Raw genomic sequence first — 10,472 nt, 5'->3', positions numbered from 1 at the left:
ATTTACATCTTATAAAAAGACATTTTTATAATCTGTTATACATTATATAAATATATGTAATATATAAATTATATACTTATAAGTACATTATAAGTTATGTATATATGCTATATGTATTTATTATATATGTTATGTTATATATAATTTATTGCATATATTTATAATATATAAAACATACATAATCTGTCTTCTTGGAAAAGCTTACAAACAGTGAGACTCCAGATCCAGAATTCTTTTTTTTTGAGACAGTCTTACTCTGTCACCCAGGCAGGAGTGTGGTGGTGTGATCTTGGCTCACTGCAACCTCTGCCTCCTAAATTCAAGCAATTCTCCTGCCTCAGCCTTTGGAGTAGCTGAGATTACAGGCACGCACCACTCCACTTGGCTAATTTTTGTATTCGGATATTCAGATCCAGATTTCTAAATATCTTTCTCCAGTTAAAAAAAAAAAAATACGGCTCCTGGGAGAAATGGCTGATCTCCAGGCTAGGATAGGGAAAGTAAAAGATGAACGTGGAACATCTTGTGGGTATCACAAATTAAGCGTTCTGAAATAAGTGCTGAAAAAATTATAGTGACATGTCAAATGGATTCAGAAGCCAACGTGAACAAGCTCATACTGACCAAATCTGAAACAATGACAGCAAATAAATAAATAATGATGACAATGGATCATAGCACACAGAATAAAATAAGAATTTGAGGCCGGGCGCGGTGGCTCACGCCTGTAATCCCAGCACTTTGGAAGGCCGAGGCGGGCGTATCACGAGGTCAGGAGATCGAGACCATCCTGGCTAACATGGTGAAACCCCGTCTCTACTAAAAATACAAAAAATTAGCCGGGTGTGGTGGCGGGCGCCTATAGTCCCAGCTACTCAGAGGCTGAGGCAGGAGAATGGCGTGAACCCGGGAGGCGGAGCTTGCAGTGAGCCCAGATCGCGCCACTGCACTCCAGCCTGGGCAACAAAGCGAGACTCTGTCTCAAAAAAAAAAAAAAAAAAAAAAAAAAAAATTTGAGTCCATACTAGTATAATTGAATAAATAAAGACAAGAAAGTCACCTTCTTTATAGCAAGATTCCAATTATCTACATGTAGAAAAAATGATGCAATTAGAAAGTCAGCATTTGGCAACCATCACAGTAATAATTATTTCAGGCAAGAATCAATGAATGCTAAATCAGTAAAAGTCTGATGAGAAATAATTATATAGTCTTCAATTTTTTTCTCCACAAAATACTTAATTGCAAATAATAACTTGGCAGAAGAAAAACCTGACACACACTATTTTAGACAAGTGATCAAAATTAACATCACTGATAATGGGACAAATAACACCTGGTTCCTCCTGATAGGATACATTGAAAAGAACTCTGTCATTTCTGCGGTATTGTTGCCAAAAATCATCATCTGAATCAAAATATGAGGAAGTATCAGAAAAAAGACAACTCAACCATCATCCTACAAAATACCTCTTCCAGAGTGGAAAAGTAATGAAAATCAAGTAGAAGAAGGGAAATAAAAATTAATTTTAAAATTAAGAAATGAAATAATAAAGGTAAGTGTAAAATTAAAATAGAAAACAAAAATAATAGTGAAAATCAGTGAAATCTAAAGCTGGGTCTTCAAAAAAATAAAATTGGTAAACTTCCATTTAGATTGATAAATATTAAAGAGATAAGACAGAAATTGCCACCTATGAACTTTTAATAATGCAACAGAATACGTCACTCACTGCAGAGAATAATCATTGAAAGAAGAATATGAGAATATGGCAAGCAACTTTATGCCAATAAATTCAATAAACTGAATGAAATGAACAATTCATTGAAAGACACACATTACCAAGACTAACCCAATACGCAATATAAAACTTGAATTGCCCTATTAATTCAAAAAATTGCATTTTAATTAAAATCTTTCCAAAAGAAAAGTTCATGCCTAAATGGCTTCACTTGTAAACTCTAACATTTGAGGAAGAAATAAAACCAATTATACACAAACTCTGAGGAAATAGAGAATACTTCCAAACTCATTTCATGAGGCCAAAGATGTAATAAAACTACAGACAAATATCCCTTATGAATATAGACAAAAATATACTTAAAATTTTAACAAGGCAAATTAGTACATGTAAAAGAATATTATACATCATGATGGAATGAGGTTTATCTGGGGAGTGAAAGGTTGGTTTGACAATTTATTGAAAAGAACTCTGTCATTTCTGTGGTATTGTTGCCAAAAATCATAATCTGAATCAAAATATGAGGAAGTATTAATCAATATAATTCACCATATTAGAATAAAGAAGAAAAACCATATAATCATTTCAATAAATGAAGGAGAAGCTTTCTATAAAGTTCAACACTAATTTGTGATTTTAAAAAATCTATTGGCAAACGAAGAATAATAGAAAAATTTCTCTTAATCTAAGTAAAGGCATCTTCAAAAACCTACATCTTTCACTATACTCAATAATGAAAGCCTCAAAGCTCCAAGATAAGGAACAAGGCAGGGATATTCTATTCTGCCACTTCTATTCAATGTTATACTGGAAGTTTTTGCCGGTGCAGTAAGGCAAGAAAAATAAATGACGGTCAATAAATTGGAATTGTAGAAGTAAAGTTGTTTTTATTGGTAGATGACATGATCATGTATTAATACATAGAAAGCTTAAAGAGTCTATAATAAGTGGATTTATTGAGCTCAGAATACAATGTTAATGTACAAAAATTGTAATTTTGTATATTAGCAATGAACAAATCAAAATGAATTTAGAAAACAACTCCATTTCCAACAGCACCCAAAAACATGTTAGAGATAAATTTTACAAAACATGGAAGATACTTCTTTTCCTGTGCAGAAGTTAATTAGATCCCATTTGTCATAAAAAAGAATGAGATCACGTCCTTTGCGGGACATGGATGAAGCTGGAAGCCAACATTCTCAGCAAACTAACATAGGAACATAAAATCAAACACTGCATGTTCTCATAAGTGGGAGTTGAACAATGAGAACACATGGACACAGGGAAGGGAACACCACACACCAGGGCCTGCCAGGGAGTCGGGGGCAAGGGGAAGGAGAGCATATGGACAAATACCTAATATATGCAGGGCTTAAAACCTAGAGGATGGGTTGATGGGTGCAGCAAATCACCATGGCACATGTATACCTATGTAACAAACCTGCACGTTCTGCAGATGTATCCCAGAACTTAAAGTAAAATTTTTTAAAAATGGAAGAATTCTATTTTTTAAAAAAACTATAAAATTTTGCTGAGAGAAATTACAGACAAGTAAATGTTATTAATATATCATTTTCATGGGTTGGAAGCCTCAATAGTGTTAAGATAGTAATTCTCCACATATCAATATATAACTCCAATAGCGATTTTAAGGAAGTGATTCTAAATTTATGTTAAAATGAATTGCCTCTCCTAAACCTCCCTTGTAATTTTTTTAAAAAGATTTCAGAAAACAAAAGACTATATTACTCAGACTCCATTGGAGCTAGGAGTCTAGGAGAAAATTTGATCTACAATGTAACAAGCAGTTATGTGATATTTGGAGGTCAGAATTAAGATATAGGCCAACTTCCCACTGCTCCTTCTATTTCCGGCAAGACAAGATCAGACATAGGTGATTGTTTGTGGTGATCTTTTTCTACTTTCATTTACCTAGTCATCAACTTTATGGGAATAAAAATCTGTGGTAGGAAAGCGATTGTAGCAGCAGCAGATTCCTGAACTCCATGACCTCGATGGTGTGATCCTGAAGCCAGTAGTTCAAAAAGGCAGTTCTCTAACTTCTAATATTCCCAGCTCTTTCTTTCAAAGAAACTAAGAGGGATTTTTGTTTTCTTCACTGAAATGTGGCTAATCAAATATTCCACAGCTCTTAACTATTTTTATTTCAATCAGTTTCCTTCCCCTTAGCTAATCAATTAAGTTAAACTACTAAGTTCATCAGTGCCTTCCAGTCCACTGATTCTCTCTCAACATTCACTTTTGAAAGGGTCATGGAGGAAAATGAACCAGTAAGATCCTCCCTGGGGCAGAGCTACCACACTAGAGGCACACAGTATTGAGTACAATGAGACTTGCAGAGAAGAATATAGCAATCCGGGGAAAGCAGACCACACGTACTGAAAGTAGCATGACAGAAGTAATGCTCATTTCTAAGATTTCAAATTACTTTATATCTAACAGGTTGTACTTCAGACCTGCCTATTTTTGTTTTACTGGTCCTATTTAGTTACTAATGGATATTAATCCTTTATTTCCCAGATTTGTTTTGATATCTTTATCACATTTTTCTATTAAAAGAAATTTCACTTAGAGTCAGTTCCTTTCCAAAGTTGATTTTGTTGGCTCTCTCTCATGGCATTACATTTCTTCACATTTTACAGTTATGATTTACAATTTTTTTTTAAGCAGACTTTTTGGTTTGTTCCATTCTTTGGTAGATTGTATTAATGTTTCCAATTCTTTACTCCTTCCCTTTTACAGAATTATACCTGGACATCTTTTGCCAGGTGACTTTTCAGTGCCTTCCACTATAGTAGATGGAATATACTTCCGCACTCGATAGAGCCCACTTTTTGTTGACTCACCTATAGTATTAAGATTGTAATTTTTAAAATCCAGTTAACTTGGTTGCTTTTTATAGAGCGATGAGGCCCAATAACTTAGACCACCATTGTTTAAAAATGGAATTCCTAACCACAATGTGTTCACCGCATCATAGGAAGGAACACAAATGGGGGAGTAGGAGAAAACGGAAATGAATAGGTGACAGTATTTCAGCTTTATGTGTAATATTTTATTTCTTATATTACAAAGTAAAGGACATGAAGCATTTGACTAAAAATGTTAATTTATATAATTTGAATGATGGGTGCATGGGCAGTTGTTATATTTATATATACTTTTATGTATTCTAAATTTTTTTCTCAAAATAAAAAAGAGAAACAGTCAAGGGTTAGTATTGTGTCATCAAACTCATTACAGACCTCAATTCATTTTGTTTTATTTTTTTCTGAACAACATAATTTGAGGAAGTACAGCATACTTTAAGGAAATCTGTAGAAGGGCAAAGTAAAAGCATTTAAAAAAGTCTCATCACCTGAAAAGGGCAGAGAAAAAAAGAATAAAAGAAGTGCTCTAGCGATCTCATCTAGTTTGTATAGGAAAGGAAGTTGAGGTAATACAGCTGTGTGGGAAAAGGGATAGATTCATATACACTTGATCTTGAGAGCAGACATGTTGTTAACAATGAATGAAATGGAAACACACAACTAATCTTTGAAAGAATGGGATGAACCTGAAAAAAAGCAACAAAAATAAGAAAAAAAGGAAATAATGATTTAAAATAGATAATGAAGAAACTAAGATACAGACATTAAATAAAATGTAAATGGATTATTTTATTTCACTAAAGCTTAAAGACAGAGTTTGGTTTAGAAAACAAAAGCTGTGTATGAGGGACATGGTGGAATAGTAAAGGGTGGAAAATAAAAGATAAGCAAAGATAAAATATAAGGTCACACCAATTATAAAAGGCAAAAATTTATGAAAAAGGTAACATTTATAAATGTGTATGTATCAACCTACATGCAACTAGCTAAATACATAAAGCAAAATCATTAGGAATTTGATAAGGCTAATAAAACATAATTATGAATGAAGATTTCAATACATCTCTGCCAGAATCAAACAGATTTGGTAGAAAGAAAGAAATCTGGGACAGGGAAAAACAACCTTATATTATCTAAAGACAATATGTTGGCTTTCCTCTACACTAAGATGCTTTGATACCGGTGCTTTCTTGATTTCTTGATCTTACCAGAATATGTCAAGTGAAGGTTTTACACAAGCGCAACGCCACTACTATGGGCTAACAGCTCTAGAGAGATGCACCCCAATTCTAGAAATGTTAACATGTGAGAAAAATGTTTCTTAGAATCAAAGATATGAGGGGTTATTGCATATATCAATGAAACATTTGCTCAAAAACATGATATACTTGGCCATAAAGTATATTCACTTTTTTAAAAGGCCATGTTGATAAATATGAAAAAGAAAAAAGGTGATCAACAAAATCTTAACCACTTAAAAATTAAGATGCTCCTAGATCACCCTTGTATCAAAGATAAAATGTTAAAATTAAAACTATTTAGGAAAGAGTGAAAGGAAGTTCACAATAAGTTATTTGGAACACAGAGAACTTTTCAGTGGAAGTTGCAAGCTTTAAATGCCTTCATTATTAAGGAAAAGAATGAAAATAAAGGAACTGGAACTCATCTGTGGAAACTAAAGGGCAACAAACCAAATCAAAAGTTTTAACATAATGTATTAGTCAAGATACATGTATAAACATAGAATATCAAAACCTAAGACCTCAATCTAAGGTCTGTAAAAAACTTTAAAACAAAGATTAGAATCCTAAGAGTTACATAATGAAATATAGACATTTTGACAATGCAAAATTTAAATATAATGAATGACTAGAAAAATGGAAATAAATTGCTAAAACACAAAAGAGAGATTAATGGTTTGTGTCTATAATGGACAAAAAGCTCTTACATTGATAGGTAAATGACATAAAACCCAATACAACATGGACAGGTACACCAATAGGAAATTTTTAGTGAGGTAAATCAGATTGATCAAGAACATATGAAAAGATGTTGACATTCACTAGGAGTCAGAGTAAAGAAAATCAAAATAATTTTCAGATGCATGAGGCATTAGAATGAACACACAATAATGGCATTTCAGGGCTAAGGCTGGACATGGCCCCTCTTAGTTGTCATGGGAACTGAGTAAACCTGGTCTTAACCATGTATTGGAGAAGGAATTGATCCACAAACCAGGGAGGTGTATGGGTGCGGGTTGGGACTGGGCTGACCAAAGGCCGCCAGAGGGGAGGAGATCTCGGGATCATGAAAGTCTTGAGGATGGCACTGCTTGGGGTAGGGGAAGAGGCCACTTGGCAAGGGGCGGGTAGGGGACCAAGCCTGGTTGGACCCCTGCACCCTGGGTCTGTACAATACGGTTTGCCATAAAACTCAAAATCTTCTAGCCGAGGTAAGAAAAAAAAAATTACAAATTCAACAAATAACTACCTAGACAATCCAATTAAACTCTAACAAAATACTTGGGATTAAACAATGGACCTAATATTAGGTAAATAGTGACAATAATAAATTGGATATGCCAATGCAAAACTAACCCCATTTATGAGTGGTAATCATTTTAAAATATCGAAGAACTTAGGTACCCAGAAAGAGTCTTCAAATATGTGAAGCAACTATTCACATTTCTTTTAAAATTATAAAAACAGTTCTGAAAATTTAAGGTAAATCANGGCCATTCTCCTGCCTCAGCCTCCCGAGTAGCTGGGACTACAGGCGCCCGCCACCGCGCCCGGCTAATTTTTTGTATTTTTAATAGAGACATGGTTTCACCATATTGGGCAGGCTCGTCTTAAACTCCTGACCTTGTGATCTGCCCACTTCAGCCTCCCAAAGTGCTGGGATTACAGGCATGAGCCACTGCGCCTGGCAACCTTTTCTACTGTATCAGGTGATGTTCCAGGCTGTAGTACATCAATATAATCTTATTTTCTCAGAGATTCAGAAGATTCATATTAATAACAGTAAAAAGAGGAACATTAAGAAACATATTCAGAATTTGTTGGATGTTTATTTTCAATATTAATACATATTACTCACTAAGCATCAAAGTACTACATATTTACTAGTCACATAAAAATCTCACTCTAAGAGCCATAATATCAAATCGAACTAGTTAGAAACTGAAGACATGACATAAGCCAAGGATAGTGGGATAAGGATGCACTAACCACAGAGTCTGAAAAGAGCAAGCAGCTCCATCACTCCCTGCCTGCTGGGCCAAGCCCCTGAAGCACCCCACATCCTATAACCATTAGCTTAACAAATGAGATTGTAAGAGAATTTATATATATAATATATATAATATATATTATATATATTATATAACCTCTTATTGCAGGTCCAATTAGATGGTATTGTGTTCTTTCCCACTGACACTGAACTATTTACGTGTCTTATTGCTGCTATGGCTATGCTGTTGTAAACTGGTTCTCTGTAGTCATTCTCTTTTTTTTTTATTTTTTTATTTTTTATTTTTGAGAAGGAGTCTCGCTCTGTCACCCAGGCTGGAGTGCAGTGGCCAGATCTCAGCTCACTGCAAACTCCGCCTCCCGGGTTTACACCATTCTCCTGCCTTAGCCTCCCGAGTAGCTGGGACTACAGGCGCCCGCCACCTCGCCCGGCTAGTTTTTTGTATTTTTTTAGTAGAGACGGGGTTTCACCGTGTTAGCCAGGATGGTCTCGATCTCCTGACCTCGTGATCCGCCCGCCTCGGCCTCCCAAAGTGCTGGGATTACAGGCTTGAGCCACCGCGCCCGGCCCTCTGTAGTCATTCTCTTTAGTCTGACTCCTGATCAAATTCACAACAACGTATATATTGGGTTGGTGCAAAAGTAATTGCGGTGTTTGCCATTACTTCTAATGCTGTTAACATTAATTATATTAACACATTCATTGACTCCTCTTTAGGGAAATTTTAAAATACCAGTGCATTCCTTTACCTTATAAGAAAGAGACTCAGATTCTTTTTTAGGGGAAAAATGATAATGGACCCCTCTATATCTACTGAATCAGGAATTTTTTGTGTCTGGTCCAAAAATCTGGTTTAACAAGCTCTCAGGGTGCCTTTGATGAAAGCTAAAGTTTGAGAAGTATCAAGTTTAGTAAAGATTAAAATTGTATGCAGTAAATGTAACTCAAATGATACAATGTCAGGAGATAGTCACAATACATATGAGAGATAACAGATTAATATATCTAAAATTACTGATAAGTCATGGGCAATTTGTTATGCAAAAGGCATAATTCTTAGTTAAGTGATATAGAACTTCCGAGGGAAATATAAAAGCAAATGACTGATAACTATCTTCAGCAGTAAGAGCAGGGTCATATTAGTGAAGAATCTGAAGCTGGATGGTTGACTGCCCTAAATCAACTATGGGAGCATTTTCTGTTATTATGGCAAATTTTTATTTTCTCCTACTTGATGTACTCTCTCCTTTGCCTTCTTCATTTTGCACAGTAGTTGCATACGGCAGATTTATCTATGGCAAGCACTTTTTGTCAAATATTATATAGATAAAACGAGACATTCGTTTTTCTTTCAGGAAGTTAATTTTGTAATTAGATTTTCTTAATACCTCTATTTCTTAATAGATTCTCAAGAGACTTGTCTTTGTAAATGAACATATTGATTTATAAATTTACCTTCAGGTCCCAGACATATTTTAACTTACTTTTCTTTTTCTTTCTCCATTTGGGTTAGCCAGTATGTATTTGGAACAGTCTTGCAAATAAGTTGATTTAAGGAACTAGAGACCATGCAAATTTTTTATATTCAAAACTAATGGAAGACACCTAGAACTGCTGCATGGCTCAGGTATGAGCAAAAGAAGTGTTATGATTTAAATTATCATTAAAAAGACAGTAAGTATGCATATTGGATAAATATCAACATTAGAACAATTTTAAGAGTGAGGCAAATTGAGTTTTAAAATTTTAACAAGCCATTATTTTATGACACAGGAATCTTATTCCTGCACCAAGGAGAAAGGAAGGTCAATTAACTCATTTGGAACTTTTCTTCCTTAAGGTCATGTGACATTATTTCAATTATATCATTAATTTAAAAGAGGACATCTCAAAATATTACTCATAGTTAACAAATTCCAGGTCATTGGCATTATTATATGCCTCTGTGTTCAATACAGGTTATTCTATAGATTTAATTTGCTTAAGTGTTTTCACTCATTCAAAATAATGACAAATTGAAATTAAATATATCTTATTTGAAGAGAATTGACATATTTCCACTAAGGATTCTTCTTTTCCAAGAACAGGAATAAGGACAGCTTGACACTTTGATCTTCTTTAGCAATAACTGGTCTGTTAAAAGTACCTTGGGTACTACACTTACTACATGGGTGACAAAATAACCTGCACAACAAACCCCCATGACATGAATTTACCTATATGACAAACCTGCACATGTACTCTGAACCTAAGATAAAAGTTAAAAAACAAATAAATACTTTCGAAGGCTGAGGCAGGCGGATTGCCTGAGCTCCGGGGTTCGAGACCAACCTGGGCAAAACGGTGAAACCCCATCTCTACTAAAATACAAAAAATTAGCCAGGCATGGTGGCATGCGCCTGTAGTCGCAGCTACTCAGGAGGCTGAGGCAGGAGAATTGCTTGAACCCGGGAGATGGGGGTTGCAGTGAGCCGAGATCATGCCACTGCACTGTAGCTCTGGGTGACAGAGCAAGACTCCATCTCTAAAAATAAATAAATAAATAAATAAATAAATAAATAAATAAATAAATAAATAAATAAAA

This window comes from Rhinopithecus bieti, unplaced genomic scaffold (genome assembly GCF_001698545.2).
Source record: "Rhinopithecus bieti isolate Rb0 unplaced genomic scaffold, ASM169854v2 scaffold_12049, whole genome shotgun sequence".
Lineage (NCBI taxonomy): Eukaryota > Metazoa > Chordata > Mammalia > Primates > Cercopithecidae > Rhinopithecus > Rhinopithecus bieti.
This window is presented reverse-complemented; position numbering follows the sequence as displayed.